Source organism: Populus nigra, chromosome 10 (assembly GCF_951802175.1).
Source record: "Populus nigra chromosome 10, ddPopNigr1.1, whole genome shotgun sequence".
NCBI lineage: Eukaryota > Viridiplantae > Streptophyta > Magnoliopsida > Malpighiales > Salicaceae > Populus > Populus nigra.
The window spans coordinates 1,471,382-1,491,314 of record NC_084861.1 but is presented as its reverse complement, the minus strand read 5'-3'; positions in this window follow the sequence as shown (position 1 = coordinate 1,491,314).

Here is a 19,933-nt window from a genome sequence, read left to right as displayed (position 1 = left end):
AACTAAATAGAAAAAAACTTAATATTGGAAAACTAAATTAAACAAAAAAAATTAATTAAAAAGAAAAAAAACAAAGTAAAAACACAAAAAAAAAAACTAAAGACACCAGCCTTTTCACTGTGGACTACTTCGCAGCCCACATTAAAAGGTTCATGCATTTTAGTTATAGTTATACAAAATAAAATTGGAAGAAAAAAACTAATGAAGAAAAATAAAAAAAATATGAATTAACTGGGTTAACCAACCAAATCAAGTTAGCCCGTCAAACTTGGTATTTGTGTCATGAGAGTGTGATAACTAAATAGAGAAAAAATAAATACTAATGAACTAAATTAAACAAAAAAAATAGATTAATTAAAAAGAAAGAAAAACCTACAAGAAGAAAAAAACTAATGAAGAAAAAGAAAAAGAAATCTGAATTAACTTGGTTAACCCGTCAAACTAGGTTCACCCGTCAAACCTGGAATTCGTGTTATGAAAGTTTGATAACTCAATGGAAAAAAATTTAACATTAACAAACTAAATTAAACAAAAATAAAAGATTAATTAAAAATAAAAAAGCAAAGGAAAAAAACCTACAAGAAGAAAAAAAACAATGAAGAAAAAGAAAAACAAATCTGAATTAACTAGGTTAACCCGTCAAACCTGGGATCCGTGTCATGAAAGTTCGATAACTAAATAGAAAAAGATTTAATATTAACAAACTGAATTTAAAAAAAAATTAAAAAGAAAATAAAGAAAGAAAAAAGCAAAAAAAAAAACTATAAAAAGAGAGAGATTAATTTAAAAGAAAAAAACAAAGCAAAACAAACCTGCAGGAAGAAAAAAACTAAAAAAAAAAAGAAAAAAAACTAAATTAACTGGATTAATCCATAAAATCAGGCTAACCCGTCAAATTTAGGATCCGTGCCATGAAAGTTTGATAACTCAATAGGAAAAAAAATTTACAGGTTAACCCAAAATTAGCTGGATTAATCCATCAAACTTGAAATCCATATAATAAAAATCTAATAATTAAATAAAAATAAATTTAACATTAATAAACTAAATTAAATAAAAACAATAATCACTCAATGCTTTAATATGCAATGCACTGAACAGTGAAACACTTTGCCGTTATTTTAGTTATAGTGAATTAATAGCAGCAGCTCGAGACTTGAGGATTTTATCCTAAAAGTATTGAATGAAAATCAAGTCTGAGTTGATTTCTTCATCACCAATTTCATTTGCTGGTTATATGCATTGAATAACGTGTTCGATGGTTGTTCGCTTTCTGACCATTTGTGTCTGAATTTAACATTAAATGTCTGCGCTGTTTCAATATATTGTCGGCCGCTAGACGTACCATCTCCCACCGATGCATGTGATAGAACCCTCTTTTTTTCAACAATAAGATTCAACTGAAAGGCGATATTCATTCCAAAATGCCATTGAAAAAAAATAAAACAAGTCAAGTTAATTTAATTTTAATTAACCTGTTAAATTCACGATTAAGTATTTTCATATTATTAAACTCGTAATTATTCATTGAATCATCTGTGGTTCATAATTAGAAACTCAACAGTTAACATTTGCAGTGAAGGTCCTTGTATTATACTTTAATTACTTGCACACCAACACATGCATTTGCTCAACCAATAACGCCCTTGCAGTGCTGCTTGTAGATACGCTCGGTTATTTAACCAGGACCAACAACATCTATCCCATAAATAAATAAGTTTTTTCAAATAATTATTTAATTCGATGAACAATTTATAAAATATAGATATTTCCTAATTCAACCAATTCTCAATTTGTATCATATATTTATATCTTTAAATACAATATTATATGCCTATAAATTCATCGTGCAACCGACTTGTATATAAATATAAACATACAAATAATAAATAATAAAACATAAACATAGAAATTTTTTATAAATAAAATATAAATATAGTGGAAACTTTTCTTTTTTAGTTTAATATGGGTGTCCGAGTTAAGTTGCACATACCTCGACTAATCCTACAAATCCTAAAGTTAATAACCATATAATTTTTTAGTGACAATCATGTAAACAATCATAAAACTCAAATCTTAAATAATAAAAAAAACACAAATATTTTAATTTTAAATTTTTACCACTAATCACCATCTATTTTTCGAAACATCTATTTTTAGAAATGAAGGTGGATGTGAATCCCATGCCGCGCAGCGTCGTGAATGTTAGACTGGAAAGACGGCAGATTCAAAAGACGGCAGCCCATACTATTGAAGTTTCACATGGACCTCGATATTATATTAACAGCCGAATTAGCAGTTGTCATCTCCACTGGAAATACGTAAGAGCATCCTCGAGGGAAGGGGGGAGACGCTATCTTTGAAAAGCTAAATTGAAGATATGGTATTTTAAATAGTATAAATATGATTTTTTTTATTATGTATATTTTAATAGAAAAAAATTATTTGAAAAGTTAATTGTATTGGAGTTTGAGAAATAAATGTTTTATTTTTTTTAATAAATTTGATGTTATTTTTTTATCTTATAGCTATATTTAATTGGTTTATTGTTTTATTGGTCTTATTTTATTTTGTTAATTTTAGTTTTTTTGAGAGATATATAAAAATAATATTTATAAAAAAAAACATTTTGATATTTTATTTAACACTTCTTTTGAAACATATAAAACAAGCATAAAAAAACTAAAATAATATTTTTTAATTTTTAACTTTTTATGGCACACCCGATAGAGTTGCTCCAAGAGTTAAATGTGGGTCTCAACCCAGCCGGCAAGAGGCTCTTCACCTACAAATATACATCTTAAAATCTATATAAAAAAAATCTAAATATAACTTTTTTTTATTTGATTCTAGAAGTGTTTGTTATGATTTGCTTCTTGTTGTATTGTCTTAGATTTGAATTAAGGAAATATTTGTGAATAGTTGAAATATTTTATTTTATTAATGTACCACTTCGAATGTAAATGAATTTGAAAAAAAAAAATTATATGTCTCTATGAAAATTAAAGCAGAGGAAAATTATCTAATTAGCTGTGAATTGCACATTTGGATTTAATTTGATAGATTTTATATGGCCAAGCTTGTGATTGTTTAATACAAAACAACAACACAAGTATATGCTTGAATTGATAAAGATCTTCAATAGCAGTACGATCAAATTCAACATCGAAATTAACACTTTGAAAATTTTCGGAATATTACAAAAATTTGAGCAATTCATATTTGCCAAAAATCTATGAATACAAATGAAATCACCGGCGGAAAACTTTCATCAGTATTTTGAAGTGATATTTACTGATTGATTTTATTTCATTGCTAATTCCGTCGATATTTATTGACAGAAATAGTTTGTCGATAAATACTATAGGAGTTACCGTCCCAATAAAAAGAATTAAAAAAAACAAAAAAATACAATAATGTGTATTTTTTGTGTGAATGCTTTTACCGATGGAATTACAATTGGATTCAAATAGGAAAAGCCATACAGTGACGTCACTAGTATCGATAGAATTACTGATGGATTGACAGACAAACATTCTGTCTGTAAATCCACTAGTAATAGTTAATATATGGACTGGTTATCGACCCTACCCTTTCTTATTTCTCCTTCTTCACCTCTGCAACTAAATAAAACCGCCTCCCACCCACATCACCCCCTATCCTTTCTCGACTTTTCCAGTAACATCATCAATTTTATTGCCAATTTTTCATTTTAAGTAAGTAAATCTATTTTTTTTAAAATTTGAAAACAAATTTGAAATGTCAATTTTTTTATTGTTTATTTTTTGTAGTAAATGTATTTTGATTGTGTGTTTACTTGTTTTATTGTTTTTTTCTCAAACAAACTTGTTGTATGGATACATGGTTTTGTACAATTATGGTTTGTTTTAAATTTTATAAAATTGTATTTGTTTGTAAATTATTGAAACTTATGTCATAAACCCGACTTAGGTGTGCTGTGATGATATAAATAATGGCTTGTTTAACAGGTTCGTTTTATATTTTGTCAATTTTATTGTCGAGTTGTAATTTTTGTAAGTTAATGTATACAAATTTATATGCACGTAGATAATTGATAATGAATTAAGAGAAATATAAAAGTAGGTTGATTATTTACTTAACATGGTTAATTAATATATATTGTTGTCATCAGTATTTGATATATATAGGTTCAATAGAAGTCATGGATGATCATTCATGGATGTACAAGGATTCACCTCAAGGATTATGGAAGATTAATTATTGTAATGGGGTTTAGGGTTTTATTAAATACGCAACATCTATTCTGAAAAATATTAGTGCATAAGGTATTAGGTGTTCATGCAGAAGGTGTCAAAATAAAACATTTATTCATTTAGATGTTATAACGATGCATCTTCTACATAAAGGGTTCATAGAGGAATACATGTGTTGGTATGCACATGGAGAACCATTTGTTCCCCACGAGACCATGATAAAAAGGATGGCTGGATTAACTTCTAATACTAGCAACGTGCATGGAGTTGAAACTGACAACAGTAATCCTTATAGGACTATGATTATAGATGCGATGAGAATAAATCAAGGTCATGCTGATCAATATCGAATCATAGATGAAGAACTTAATGCAGACGCGACTAAATTTTTTTTATCTTTTGAAAGATTTTGACGAATTATTATTGGATGACTGCACAAATCACAGTAAATTATGGGTCATTGCACATGTGTTTACCATCAAGTCAGATTATGGATTGAGTGAGGTCGGTTATGACAAAATTTTCGAATGAGTGAGAAGAATTTTACATGAAGGAAACAGACTAAAAGAGAACTTGTATGCTGCTAAGTCCATGATGAAACCCCTTGGTCTAGAATACCAAAAAATTAACATGTGTCCAAACTTCTACATTCTGTACTATATTGAAAATGCTGAGCTAACCGAATGCAGGACATGTGGTCATTCCCATTATAAACCCAGAAATGGCGGGGAAAGACTCTTGTAGCATATAAAAAACTTAGATATTTCTCAATCACACCTAGACTACTCTAGCAAGTTGCAGACACAACACATTAAGAGGCTTGAAATGAATATCATCAAGACAATATGCAAACTTGAGATGATATTTTCTCCATTATTTTTTGACTTTATGGAGCATCTACCTATATATTTACCGTATGAGGCAAAAGTTGGAGGCCAAGTCCAGCATAGATAGATGTATCCATTCAAGATGTTAGAAATTACACATGCAATGTAATTAAAAATGTATTTTAATTGTTTTTATTAATTGAAGGCATTCATTTTATTCCATGTAGATACTTGTTTAACCTTAAGAAAAAACAGTAAAAAACAAGGTGCATATTGAGACATCGATATGTGAGGCCTATATTGTTGAGGAGATCTTAACATTTATGTCGTGCTATTTCGAGTCTTATTTGAGAATAAGAATCAATCGCGTACCAAGGCATGACGATGACAGTGAAGTGCCTTCGAGTGAAAACTTGTCAATATTCTCCAATCCTTAATGACCCACACAAAAAAATGCTATCAGGGAAAGATATTTGTCTGAAATAGAATTCAAACAAGTATATAACTATGTGTTATTTAACTACGATGAACTGAGACCTTTTATTCAATAAGTATACTCCTTAAACTTTGTTATTAATGGACTATTTATCTCATGTAATATCACTACCTCATACATTATTGAATACCTCGTAGGCAACATCGTTAATATTTATTGTCTAATAACTCACAACTGATCGAATCTCAAATATTTCAATTACAAGATGAACAATTTGCGACATGGTTAAGAACACATGTAAGTACTATCACAAACTCATTATCTATCGGGATACTTAATTTCATTACAGAATTCTCGTTCACTATTCATTGTTATACTTGATGTACCAGGTTTATAAAATAGAAAGAAATGCTAGCGCTACATTATCTTTACTACGTCTGGGTCCTAAAAGAAAAGTGAAGTTCTACAACAAGTATTTTGTTAATGGCTACGTGTTTCATATTGAAGAATATGGGCAAGCTAGAAAGACATATAATAGTGGGGTTTGTGTTAAGGGATCGACTTTTAGTGAGTTTGAAGTTGACTATTATGGAAAATTAGAAGAGGTAATTGAACTACAATATCACATCGAGCATTATAGAGTCTTTTTATTCAAAAGCTATTGGTATTACACCACTGATAGAGGAATCAGAGTAGATCCTCATCATGGTTTGGTCAAAATTAACTCAAAAGCTAGACTTTGTAACATCAATGATGTCTTTGTTTTCGTCAAGCAATGCCAACAAGTTTATTACACATGTTGTAACCCATTTTTGGGTCCCCCACAAAATATATATATATAAATATATATATATATATATATATATAAATAAATATATAAATAAATATATATATAGCCAAAGGAGGTTAAGAAAAAATAACAGGAGGCAGAAGCGCTCAGAAAATAGTCGGAAAATTGGTCAATGAGGTTAAAAATACAAAGATTGGATTTTTGATAGTATATTCTTGAAGGAGGAGAGCCCTGTTGAGAAGGAAAATTTGGAATTTGAGGAGAAAAGCCCAAATTTAGATGTTTATGGACTTAATTGGATTTTTAAATGAATTTATAGGGGATTTGATTGCAAGAAAAATTTATTTTTAAATCAATTTAGGCTTTAATTGGAAGAAATTAAAGTTCTGGAGTCAAATTATAATTTTTGAGAGTTGATTTGGTTAAATCAGGGGCTAAATTGAAGAAATTGAAAGTTTGTTGCTCAATTGAGGGTCAAATTGCATAAATCAGAGACCAAGGACTGAAGTGAAACACACGGCCAACTATGGGGGGTAGAGACCGAAATACTGTTCCTCTTTGTTCTTGCCCCGAACATGCAGCGGGGAAGAAGGAAAAAGGGGCTTTTGTTTGAATTTCGCCGGGCCCTCTCATGCTGTTGGAGCCGAACCTCGACAGTAGCACCCAATGGCCGACCAGCCGCCGCGAGACCCGCTCCCATGCGCAACAGCAAAAGCCACACTCACTTGCTCTATAAATAGCACCCAACACAGCAGAGAGCAAGGGGGGAAAACAGAAAAAACAGAGGAAGAGAGGAAACGAGATAGGAAAAGAAGGGGAGAAAACAGGGGAAGCTCTGAAACATAACAAATACACCAACACTGCCAACACCATTGATTTGTTACCTTCACCTTCCCACCTCCCCTGAACTGCTGACAGAGGGAAACACCAGAAAGAGGAAAGAAAGCAAAAAACGGAAGGGAGGGAGCTGCTGCAGAGAGGAAAGAACAGTTACTGTCACCGGGCTCCCTCAGCCACCGACCACCAGCTTCATCCCAGCCATTCCCTACCACTTGCACCTCCATTGAAGCTTCTGTAGAGAGGGAAGAGTAGTTGTTGACAGAGGGAGCAAAGGAAACAAAAAGAAGAAGCAGTGCCGAAACAGCAGGGAGGGGGAAGAAGGCCGCATCAATGCCACCGCCAAACCGGCCACCAGCACCATAGCCAGCCTTCCTCAGCTCATCATCTTCCTCCCACCCGTTGCAGCACCATTGAAGAAAAAGCAGCAACTTACGCCTCTACACGGGGAAGAAGAAGAAGAAAACAGCTGCTGTCATCGGGCGTCCTCTCCATTGCCACCAGCACCATCAAAGCTGCCAAACAACAGCAGAACCACCGCGAGAGGGAAGAGCACCGTGAGAAACAGAAGAAGAAAGGAGAAGCAGAGAAGAACAGAGTAAGGGAAAACACAGTGAAGAAAGGGAAGAAAAGCTCACCACCGTCCAAACCATTCTCCGGTCAGCAACCGCCAGCAGCACCGCCTTCAGAGCCACCACAGGTCAGCCCTCTGCCCCTTATCTCGTTTTACTGTTCATCTTCTTGCATGCAGAACGTGCACTGTGCACGTTCTGCAAGCAAGAAAATAATTAGCCGGTTACTGTACATGTGCACAGTAACCAGCTAATTAATAAACGGGTTGCTGTGCATGTACAGTACCCCTGATGTACAGTACCCCCCGGTTACTATGCGTGGACAGTACCCTCGATGTACAGTGACCCCGTTTACTGTTTTTTGGGCTGGAACCCCAGCCCAGCCCATGCTGCTGGGCTGAGTCCAGCCCTGTAGAAACCAGGCCCATTTTATGTTGGGCTGATTTCGACCCAGTTTCCTTTTGGGTCGGGTCTGGACCGTTCGAACAAAAATTCTTCAAAAAAATTATTTCAAAAAATATATGATTTTATGTAATTTTATTACTGTATTTTGACCAATATCGGTTTGTATTTTTATACTGTAAAGATACAAATCCGGTATTAAAATACCCGGTTTTCGTCAAGACATAAAAAAATAAAATAAATTTAAAATGTTTTCATGCATACGGCCTAGTCTCTCCAATATATATATATATAAATATTATAACATCATATTTTCACACAACAAAAGAAATTTCAAAACGATATATGTATTAGCATGCATTTTGGCTTTAATAACCAGTTTATTCAAGCCATGAGAACTAGGCCAATATTTCAAAAATTCTAAAAAAATCTTTTTGTCTTCTTTTAGTATTTGGGATTATGAATTTATGCATAAAATGTATTCCTGATATTAAAAATATGGTTTTTTTACATAGATATTAGAACGGTTAGTTTTTACCCGATAAGATAAGGACCTCCTTATTGAGGAGGACTTTTCTTGAACCATAGACGGACCAACATACATAGACATTAGAACGGTTAGGTTTTACCCGATAAGATAAGGACCTCCTTATTGAGGAGAACTTTTCTTGAACCATAGACGGACCAAAATACATAGACGTTAGAACGGTTAGGTTTTACCTGATAAGATAAGGACCTCCTTATTGAGGAGGACTTTTCTTGAACCATAGACGGACCAACAACTAGGAAACACAACGAGACCTTGAATTTTATCAGGCAAATAAACAATGCAGCTTACCTTAGGTAGGGCGTATTTGGGGTGCTAATACCTTCCCTTTACGCAACCAGTTCCCGTGCCCGATCTCTAAGACCAGTTAGGGTTCCTAGTGACCAAAATACTAGGTGGCGACTCCCATTCCTTTTTTTTCACTGCTAAGAGACAAAGAATTCCTTGTCTCCCTATATTTACCAGATATATATATACCCCTACCCATTTGAGGGTGGACGATCGCCGCGACGTCGCGCACCCCGCGACAGAATGGCGACTCCGCTGGGGACCTTGTGGACTAAGCTTTGTTTTTTGTCTGATTTATTTGTGTTTTCATGCGTTATTGTTAATTTACCTTTCCTTTGGTTATTTGCTTATATGCTTTAAATATTTTTACGCAATATTGTTCATGTATTTGTATAGAACTGTTTCATCCATTTGTATAGAACTGTCACATGCATCACATATTTTGATTATTGAGAGCACACACAAACTTTAAGTTAAGTGGGGGACTAGCAGCTTACCTTACGACTTTTAGTCAAGGTTTAAGTTTGTGTAAACCCCAACTCTTCGCTGAGTGCTTAGACTGGGAATGGTTGGTACATGTGCCATCTCATTGCCTACAAGCCCCCATATTGCCTCCACGAGGGCAATCACTGGGACAGCAAGAGACCCTTTTTAGAGACTGAATAGCCAACCTACCCTCGTCAAGCACAAAAGATTTAGAACCGGCTATAGGGTGTATGCTCCACAAAATACATTTTGCATAAAACAATCTAAACCATAAAGCATTTGGTTTTCAGGACTTTTGAAACGATAAGATGGCCATCATTACCAAATTTTCTACTGTGGAATATGGGCAGAATTCTGAATTGTCACAACTATCAGAGGGAGACTGCTCTAGATATGATGCAAGGAAGCTTCCAGTAGTCAAAGACCTGAATTGCGTAGCATATGAGATGAAGAAAATATTGGGCCATAGTCAGAACATTGATGAGGCAGCATTTTTTGGGAAGTATGGGCGATTGTTAGAAATTGCAAGGATAGAAGTATTGAACCCAGCAATCAAAGCCTTGATTAATTTTTGGGATCCCGATTACAGATGCTTTTCCTTTGGAAATGTGGATTTGTGTCCCACTATAGAGGAGTATGGAATGTTGATGGAGTTTCCCAAACACCTACACCGGGTTTACTTTCCTTTGAGAAATGACAAGGTGATTCCTGAGTTGTCGAAATTATTGAAGATTCCACATCTGAGCAGATTTTTAGAGAAGAATGGCAGCGGTTTAAAGTGGAAATTTTTGGAAGTTGAATTAGAAAGGAAAAAAGAACAATACGACTTAGTGTTGGAAAGAGACAGGTTAATCGCTCTGGGGATCTATGGTCTTGTGTTGTTTCCAAGCTTAAAAGGGGTTATAAGTCTAGAAGCTGCTGCTGCATTCGTGGAATATAAAAATACTCATGTCAACCCTACAACGACCATATTAGCTGAGACTTTGCTGACCCTCAACCATTTTAGAAAGACGGGGAAAGGCGTAGTAAGATGTTGTACTCAGTTATTATACATCTGGATGGTGAGCCATGTTGAAACCAAGAAGCCGATCTTTAATAATTTTTGGTGGTTTAACCAAAAACCCTTGAAGATAGTGGAGGAAGAAGAATGGGGAATCCTGGGTGATCAAGGTTGGATGGAAAAACTGCAAAAGTTACCTAGTAGCAGCTTCAGTTGGAAAGCCCCCTGAGTTAAATCAGTTGATGTCATAGTAAGTTGTGGACAAAAATGCTGGGTACCTTTAATTGGGATCACAGGTTATGTCAGCTATGCTCCGGCTCTGGTAATAAGACAATTAGGTGGCATACAACACATCCCAAGAACTGTGGGACTTGCTGAATTTTTCGGGTTTTTCAAAGATCAATCCGCGAGAGAAGTTCTTGAAACCATCAAACAAGATTGGTGCCATTTGACTATGATTCAAAAGGAGTCAGAAAGTTTGAGAGACCCTAGCTCAAGTGAAGGATATAAAAGGTGGAGGAATTTGACCCCGATTGCCGCTCCGAAAAAGCCATGTCCAGAAGATGGGCCTTCACGAATTGAAGAAGGGTCATTGAAAAGAAAAAAGGTCAGTAATGAGGAAGACCTTATGGAGCAATTAGAAAGGCTCCAAATAGAATTGGGAAAGAGCAAGGGAGATAAAGCAACATTAGAAAGGATGATGATGGAAGGAGATAAAAGCAGAGTGTTTCTAAACGAACAGCTCGAATCCAGAGATGCGAAAATAGGGGTGTTGGAGTTGCAATTGAGCAAAAGAAAGGCTGTAATAGAAGAATCTGAGAAAGAAAAAGGAAAACTGATTTTAGATTGGATGCAAAGCAGCTCTGAATTGGAAGCATTGAAAGCCGATTTTAATGGATATCAAGAGAATGTCGAGGACAAATTCTTGCATGTTCAAGCGGAGTTATTGGACCGAATTAAGAAGTATGATGAGTTAAACAAGAAATACGTGATGAGAGAAAGTCACCTAGCTGAATTACAAGAGTTCGGAAGAAAGGGGAATGAAGAGGAGGTTTTGAAGGCAGATTTGGCAGCTAAGAAAATTGAAATTAGAACGTTGAAGGTGAAGTTTGACAAAGAACGAGAAAAGGTGAAACAGTTGACCAAAAGGTTGGAAGTTTCAGAAAAACATAAAGAACAGATCGACACCAACAACCATACCTTGAATCGTAACAACATGTTGCTTATAGAGAAGATGACCAAAGTAGATGAGCAAATGGATGAAGCTGCCATTCACGCACGGATTATTAGAGCCAATGCTCGAAGGGTAGGAAGGGACATTTTTCGTTATCGACGAAGCTTGGCTGAGACGGACGCCTTCTTAGAGAAAATTGAGAATCGAGGTCTCGCTTTTCTACCAGTGGCTAGAGATATGAATGAAGAGAAAGATTGATGTATTTTTCTTTTAATTATTTTGTACCATCTTTTCAAGAGATGTATTAGCCAATATTAATGAAAAGGGGCTTTGACCCATCTTTTGTAAAAAAAATATATATATAAGCCTACCAAAGCAGTAGCTTGAGCAGAAACTATTCCTGATAAGGAACGCGACAAAAAGAGTCCATGCCCATTACACAAGAGGAATGTTGGCCATCGATCGTTTTTTTAAAAAAAGAAAAAAAAACTCATATTTACATATGCATTCATACATTGTTTCTTTATCATACATTCATTTACATTTCTCCATGCATCCCAGACCGTGAAACATAGGTCCCACATCCAAAATCCACAACACCCGGTCTCGAGCAAGAATGGAGAACGAAGAGAGAGCTCACTTAGAATCACATTATCAGACCGAGTTAGAGTCCGTAAAGAATGAAGTTTCTCGGCTAACCGACTTACTGGAGCAGCTTCTAAGAGCCAAGAATGGGGAGGGAACATCAGCACAACAGCTTGAAGGAGCACCAGCAGTTCACATTCCTCAAACATCTCAAACCAGGGGGCAAACTCGGCCAATGGGCAACAGTTTGTTCCTATTACTCCTATTCTACCAACTCATGCTCCAGTCACTGTTGACTTAACAGCGGAAGGAACCCCAGATAATAGGTCTCCCAGTCTGATGGACCAGAACAAGTTGTTTGCTTTGGAAGAAAGATTAAGGGCAGTTGAGGGTAATGATTGGTTTGACCCTATGCGAGCAGCTGAAGTGTGTCTGGTACCAAACATCGTGGTACCAAAAGATTTCAGGATACCAGAATTCATTAAGTACACTGGTTTGGAATGCCCAAACACTCACCTTCGTTCCTACTGCAATAAAATGGCAGAAGTGATCCGCGATGATAAGCTGCTAATCTATTTCTTTCAGGATAGCCTCTTAGGGTCCGTTTTGAGTTGGTACATGAGGTTAGATAGTGTCAAGATCAGAAGCTGGAGAGACTTGGTGGAGGCTTTCCTCAAACAGTACAAGTTCAACATGGAAATCGCTCCTGATCGAACAAGTCTAATGGCAATGGAGAAAAGGAGCCAGGAGTCGGTAAGGGCTTATGCGCAAAGATTGAGGGATGAGGCCATGCATGTCCAACCCCCTTTGATAGAAACAGAAATGGTGAGCTTGTTTGCCAATACCTTCAAGGCACCTTATTATGAGCACCTAATGGGTAGCTCCTCTCAATATTTCTATGATGCGGTACGCATAGCTGAGAGGATAGAACAAGGGATTAAAGTTGGGCGAATAGCAATGCCAGTAGAAAAGAAGGGTTTTATTGGAAGAAAGAGGGAAGGTGACATTAACCACTTGGAAGGCGGGTATAGGGGCAAGAAAGTAGATTCCCACAATCCACAAGTACCTACCTCTCAATTCTCACACATGAACTTTAACCAACCTTTTTCCCCTAATCGAACAAATAACCAGTCAAACCACCAAAATCACTACCAAAGACCCTATATAAGATACCCTTCAGAACAACTACCGCCACTACCCATGCCTTTGAAGGACATGTACGCCAAACTATTGAGCATTGGGCACATCGCTCCTATCCCTACACTACCATTACAACCACCATTCCCAATTTGGTACAAGCCCTAGTTGACTTGTGAGTACCATGCGGGTAATCCCGGGCATGGGATTGAAACCTGTTACGCTTTCAAGAAAAGATTGTTAGAGCTTATTAAGATAGGATGGGTATCCTTTGAAGACAAGCCCAACATTAATTCAAACCCATTGCCTAAACATACCTCAAGCAGTAGTGGAATAGGCATGATAGAAGTTGGAAATCAATGCAAGATGTTGAAGGTGTCTATGAAAAAGATGTACGACATGCTAGTACGATCAGGATTTCTAGAGGCGAATGTGGGAAGCCATCCGGCGGGAGGTGATTATTGTGAGTTCCATGGAAGAGATGGACACCATATTGAAGATTGCATCGAGGTGATTACATTACGGTTAGGTGCAAGGACTGCCTCATAGGAAAAGTACTCATTGATAATGGCTCGGCCCTTAACGTGTTGCCAAAGCATATTCTGGAAGAAATACCGATCGATGAATCCCATATAAAGCCGAGTACTATGATGGCCAGAGCGTATGATGGTTCACCTAGGCCAATAATTGGGACTTTAGAAGTGGAGTTGTATGTGGGACCACAATTGTTCCTAGTAACACTTCAGGTTATGGATATCCACCCTTCCTATAGTATGTTGTTAGGAAGACCTTGGATTCACGCAGTGGGGGCAGTAGCTTCGTCATTGCACCAATGCCTGAAGTATATCATGAACGGGATGTTGGTAACTGTCAAGGCCGAGGAGACAGTATCCATGATAAAGAATGTGGCTGTGCCTTTTATCGAAGCAGGTGATTGCAAGGATAACAATATCCATGCCTTTGAGATTGTGAACACTGACTGGGTCCCGGAGAACACAATGTTAAGAAGACCAAAGATCTCAGAAGCAGCAAGGATGGCGAGTCTATGCTTCTTGAACCGCGGGATCCCATTTCAGCATAACCTTATTATCGGGATACCAGAAGGGGTTAGTCCGACAATGATGAAAAATGCTGCTCAAAGATTTGGGTTAGGGTATCAACCCAACCAGGAGGATTACCGGTGGGCTGCTGGTCGAAGAAGGGCAAGAAGGATGGCTAGAATTAAAGGAAGAGAGCCTGAAGAAGAAAAGCTAGAAATCCCTCCCCTTAGCATGTCATTCCCAAAAGCTGCATACATAATGCAATATGATAAAGAAGCCGAAAGCCTTGATCAAGAGCTATCAAACATAAGTATAAATACCTTGGGAGAAAACAAGGTGGAAGAAGATGACATGAAGACGGTAGCAAGAAAGGGAGATGAAGCACTCCCACAACTGACGGTCTACACCATAGAAGAAGTCTCCGCCAAGACCTTTGTGCGCAAGTTGGCTCCGGACGAGAAGTTTCAGAACTGGGTTATCCAAGAAGCTCCAGTAGTTTTTAAAATGTAAACCCACTTTGGTTGTCTTAACATGCTTTTGTCATTGCTTTGTTTGGTTTTTATTTTCTCTCTAGTCGACAATCAAGGCTCAATTGTCAGCTAGATTTCGTGTTTGTCATGGAGCCCACCTTTTCTTTAAATAAATTGTGAGATCATGCACTTTTCACAAATTGCTTTCTTTGTTATGCATTTACACCAAACACTTCCCGCTTTCAGGAATCCTGAAAGCGGATCTCCTACAACATTACATACATTCAGCATCAAGAATAAATGGCCAAACTTGAATGAACATGTGATAACTATGGAAGAAGAAGAGTGGGATGAAAGCAATTTCAGTGAATTCACCAGGCTAGTAGAACAACATGAACAGACTTGGAAACCTGCTGCAGAGGAACTCGAAACCATCAATATAGGCAGTGATAAGTTCAAGAAGGAGTTAAAAATAGGTACCCTAATTACTTCTGAGCAAAGGATAAAAATGATCGCCCTATTACAAGAATATTCAGATGTCTTTGCTTGGTCCTATGAAGATATGCCTGGTTTGGATACAAATATTGTAGTACACAAGATACCGTTGGAGGAAGGTTGTAAACCAGTCAAGCAGAAGCTGAGGAGGGCCCACCCGGATGTCTGGATGAAGGTCAAGACAGAACTCGAGAAGCAATGGGATGCTGGCTTTCTAGAAGTAGTTAGGTATCCCCAATGGGTATTTAACATTGTTGTGGTGCCTAAGAAAGAGGGGAAGATTAGAGTGTGCGTGGATTTTCGGAATTTGAATAAAGCTAGCCCCAAGGATGATTTTCCGCTACCACATATAGATGTTCTAGTGGACAACGCTGCCCGGAGTTCCACGTATTCCTTTATGGATGGTTTTTCAGGATACAACCAGATAAAAATGGCTCCAGAGGATAAGGCGAAAACAACTTTTGTCACACCTTGGGGAACATTCTGCTACAAGGTCATGCCATTTGGATTGAAGAATGCAGGAGCGACCTATCAAAGAGCAATGGTGACTTTGTTCCATGACATGATGCATAAGGAAATTGAGGTGTATGTAGACGACATGATTGCCAAGTCTAAAAGGGGAGAAGATCATGTTGAAATTTTGAGGAAGTTGTTTGAGAGGTTGAGGAAATATGAACTAAGGCTTAATCCTGCAAAATGTTCATTCGGAGTCAAATCGGGCGAGCTGTTAGGATTTGTGGTAAGTGATAGAGGTATAGAGGTGGATCCAGATAAAGTAAGGGCCATCCAAGCCATGTCATCCCCCAAGACGGAGAAAGAAGTAAGAGGATTCTTGGGAAGGTTAAACTATATTGCTCGGTTTATAGCTCAGCTAACAACAACGTGTGAACCTATATTCCGACTACTAAGGAAAAAGAATCCCGGAACCTGGAATGAGGAGTGTGAGGAGGCATTCAATAAAATCAAGCAGTATTTACAAAATCCACCCTTACTGGTTCCTCCGGTATCAGGAAAGCCTTTAGTATTATATCTCACAGTAACTGAAGCAGCCATGGGATGTGTATTAGGACAGCATGATGAAACCGGAAGGAAGGAAAGAGCCATTTATTACTTAAGCAAGAAATTCACTGAATGTGAGTCTAGATACACGGAGATAGAAAGGCTTTGTTGTGCATTGGTGTGGACGGCAAAGAGGTTGCGACATTATATGTTATACTATACCACTTGGTTAATTTCAAAAGTGGATCCTCTGAGGTATATTTGTAACAAGCCCTTTCTCTCAAGTCGAATTGCAAGGTGGCAAGTTTTATTGGCAGAATATGACATAGTATATATGACAAGGAAAGCCGTGAAAGGAAGTGCAATCGCGGACCATCTGGCCAATAATGCTGTTGAAGATTACGAACCTTTGGATTTTGACTTCCCTGATGAAGATATATTGTCAATAGAGAAAAATGAAGAGAAGACAGATTGGTGGACGATGTTTTTTGACGGTGCAGTGAATGTATATGGTAATGGGGCCGGTGCGGTAATAATCTCTCCCGATAAGAAACAGTATCCAGTTTCGGTTAAACTGCATTTCGAGTGCACCAACAATACAGCTGAGTATGAAGCTTGTATCCTCGGTTTAGAAGCGGCCTTAGAATTAAAGATAAAGAAGATAGATGTATACGGAGATTCAATGTTGATTATTTGTCAGGTTAAAGGGGAATGGCAAACTAAGGAGGAAAAGTTGAGGCCGTACCAGGAATACCTATCCATGTTAGCAAAGGAATTTGAAGAAATTAGATTCACCCATCTGGGAAGGGAAGGGAACCATTTTGCGGATGCTTTGGCGACGTTAGCTGCTATGACTACCATTGATCCCAAGTGCAAGGTACAACCGGTACACATTGACATTAGAAACGACCCAGCTCACTGTTGCTTAGTTGAAGGAGAGATGGACGGACAGCCTTGGTATTATGATATCAAGAACCTTGTGCAAAATCATGAATATCCGGTGGGAGCTTCCAAAACAGATAAGAAAACCTTGAGAAGGTTGGCTATAGACTTCTATTTAGATGGAGAGATTTTGTACAAAAGATCATTTGATGGAACCCTGTTAAGGTGTTTAAATGAGGCAGATGCTAGAAAGGCATTACGGGAGGTCCATGAGGGGATTTGCTCAACCCATGCTAGCGGACATATGATAGCGAGGAAAATCCAAAGGGCTCGTTATTTTTGGATGACACTAGAGAAAGACTGTATCGACTATGTCAGGAAATGTCATAAATGTCAAGTTTACAGTGACAAGGTCAATATGCTGCCAGCTCCGCTATTTAATCTGATATCTTCTTGGCCGTTTGCAATGTGGGGAATCGACGTGATCGGTCCTGTTAACCCAAAAGCTAGCAATGGTCATAGATTCATCCTCGTAGCTATTGACTACTTCACAAAGTGGGTGGAAGCCAGTTCATATGCCCACGTAACACAGAACGTAGTGAAGCGGTTTATAGAGAAGGACTTGATTTGTCGATATGGTCCTCCAGAAAAGATAGTGACAGATAATGCGCAGAATTTTAATGGCAAAATGATAGCACAGTTGTGTACTAAATGGAAAATCAAGCATTCGAATTCTTCACCATACCGACCAAAGATGAATGGTGCAATAGAAGCCGCCAACAAGAACATCAAGAAGATTATTCAGAAAATGGTAGTCACATATAGAGATTGGCATGAGATGTTGTCATTCGCCCTTCATGCATACCGCACTACAGTCAGGACCTCGACGGGGACTACCCCATATTCTCTGGTGTACGGTATGGAGGCAGTGATGCCTTTGGAAGTGGAGATCCCGTCGTTAAGAGTGTTGATAGATTCAGAATTAGAGGAGGCCGAGTGGGCCAAAGTGAGATATGAGCAACTGAACCTGATAAGTGAAAAGAGGATGGCTGCAATATGTCATCACCAACTTTACCAGAAATGAATGGCCAAGGCATATGATAAGAAGGTTAGACCGTGGTTGTTTCGAGAAGGGGATCTAGTATTGAAGAAAATATTGTCGTTACCCGGAGACGATCAAAGCAAATGGGCACCAAATTACGAGGGTCCTTATTTAGTAATGAAGGCATTCTCAGGAGGAGCACTGAAGTTAGCCAGAATGGATGGAGAAGACCTAGCTCGGCCTGTGAATTCTGACTCTATAAAAAGATATTATGCTTGATGTAGGCTCCTAAATCAATAAAGCAAAGTTTGGCCATTCACTTCTTTCTCTTTTACATTGATCTCGCAACAATCATTTTTGCATTAATCCCAACAATGCATGTCTTGTTGTTATCGCACCTAAAAAGTTTAGCATCGGCTGAACAAATTTCTTCTCTATACAAAAGCCTAGACTAGAATCACACCCCTACACTGGGGGCAATAAGAGATGTTTTCATGAAAATTTTTACAGGTTTAAAATGAACGAAAGCCTATAGATTTGAAAACCAAGCTAAAGCATTTGACAAAAGCATGACAAAGGGGCAATGACAAGTCATACATTTTGGAAAAAGGACTACTTGAAGAAAGTCAGAGACAACACGAGAGATGAATCCAGCATACGACGTCAAAAGCAAGCTCATGTTAAGAGGGAGTCCCATGAACTAGAAGAAGAGGATGGGGCCTATGTTTCAAAACCAGGTACGAATACATGCATGGCATCTAATCATAAATCATTGCATATATGTTTTTTGGATCATTACAGGAGGAGTTCTTAATGCATTCCCACAAGATTGGAGACAAAGAAAGAATCATAGTGGATGATAGCAAAGAATCACAGTTGTGAACCATAGTGGATTCTGGAACAACGAGAAGAACAAGAAATAGAGAGAAAATGAAAAGTTTTGAACCCTGCCATCAGGAAGAACGACATCGATATCAGCTTTGGTAATAAGGAATCGCCAGATGAGATTCCAAGTTGTTTGAGATCGCCAGAAGGGATCTCGTATTTCGATATTGGTCAAAGGAGGTCGCCAGAAGGGACCTCGTATTTCATCTTTGAATAAAAGGAATCTCGTGTTTCGCTATTCGGAGGTCGCCAGATGGGACCCTGTATTACATGTTGAATAAAAGGGGAATCGCCAGAGGGGATTCCAAGTTGATTAAAGGAGATCGCCAGAAGGGATCTCGTGCTTCGCTATTTGGGATGTCGCTAGATGGGACCTCGTTTCTTCAAAAAAAAAAAAGGGAATCACCAGATGGGATTCCAAGTTGATTAAAGAAGATCGCCAGAAGGGATCTCGTATTTCGCTATTTGGAAGGTCGCCAGATGGGACCTCATATTTCATGATTGTTAAAAGGAATCGCCAGATGGGATTCCAAGTTGAATAAAGGAGATCGCCAGAAGGGATCTCGTGTTTCGCTATTTGAAGGTCGCCAAATGGGACCTCATATTTTGTTTGAATAAAAGGAATCGCCAGATAGGATTCCCAGATTGAAAGAGATCGCCAAAAGGGATCTCGTGTTTTGCTATTTGGAGGTCGCCAGATGGGATCTCGTATTTCGTTTGAATAAAAGAAATCGCCAGATGGGATTCCAAGTTGAAGGAGATCGCCAGAAGGGATCTCGTGTTTTGCTATTTAGAGGTCGCCAG